This window comes from Myotis davidii, unplaced genomic scaffold (assembly GCF_000327345.1).
Source record: "Myotis davidii unplaced genomic scaffold, ASM32734v1 scaffold167, whole genome shotgun sequence".
NCBI lineage: Eukaryota > Metazoa > Chordata > Mammalia > Chiroptera > Vespertilionidae > Myotis > Myotis davidii.
Genome location: NW_006300048.1, coordinates 6,368,011 through 6,368,831, shown reverse-complemented (window position 1 = coordinate 6,368,831; position 821 = coordinate 6,368,011).

Here is an 821-nt window from a genome sequence, read left to right as displayed (position 1 = left end):
CACACTCACACACCCACACGCCCCACACACACACACACACACGCCTCACACACACACAGACACACACACCTCACACACTCACAATTTTGCTTCCTGTGACTCTGATCTCTCTCTCCAGAGAGGATGAATTTGAATTACATTCCCCCTTCTGACCCCCTGAAGCTTCAGTGAATATATTACCTGTGTCCTTGTCACTAAAATCCTCCTGCACGCATTAAGGCTCTGGGTTGAGACACAGCCAAGGGAAATTCTACATGTTTAATGTGCTTGTATTCCTAAGTCACACATGTCCTGGTTCCTCTGCTCTGCCCCATTTCCTTGAATTTCCAGACCCCCTTCTCAGCTATTCATGCCTCACAACAGCAGTCACCCGGAGATAGGTAAGCGGGTGCCCCAGGCCTTTGGAGCTGTCCCAGAGCAGCACAGGCTAGGGCTTCAGCAGGCTAGGGTTTCCGCGGGAAGGATCTCGGTCTGGTGAAGGGAGTGAGGTAACCCACCCTACAGAGAGGTTTAGGTGGAAACTCCCCGTGAAGGGAGAGGTTTTCAGTGCCACAGACTCTTCAGGAAGCTGAGGAGCTGATGGGTCCAGGGAAGGTATCTAGGGGGAAAGGATTGGGAGGATTTGGCTGAGTGGGTGGACACTCGGAGACTTCTCAGGAGAACACGGGCCAACATGCATATGAGAAAGAGGAGGGCCACAAGCCTGGACCGGCCTGTTTGAGGCAAAGTTTCATGGGCAGTGGTGTTGGAGAGAGAGAAGGAGGCATGAGTCAAGGACACTGGGAATGAGCTGAGCAGCTGGCTCCTGGAAAGGGGGAGGG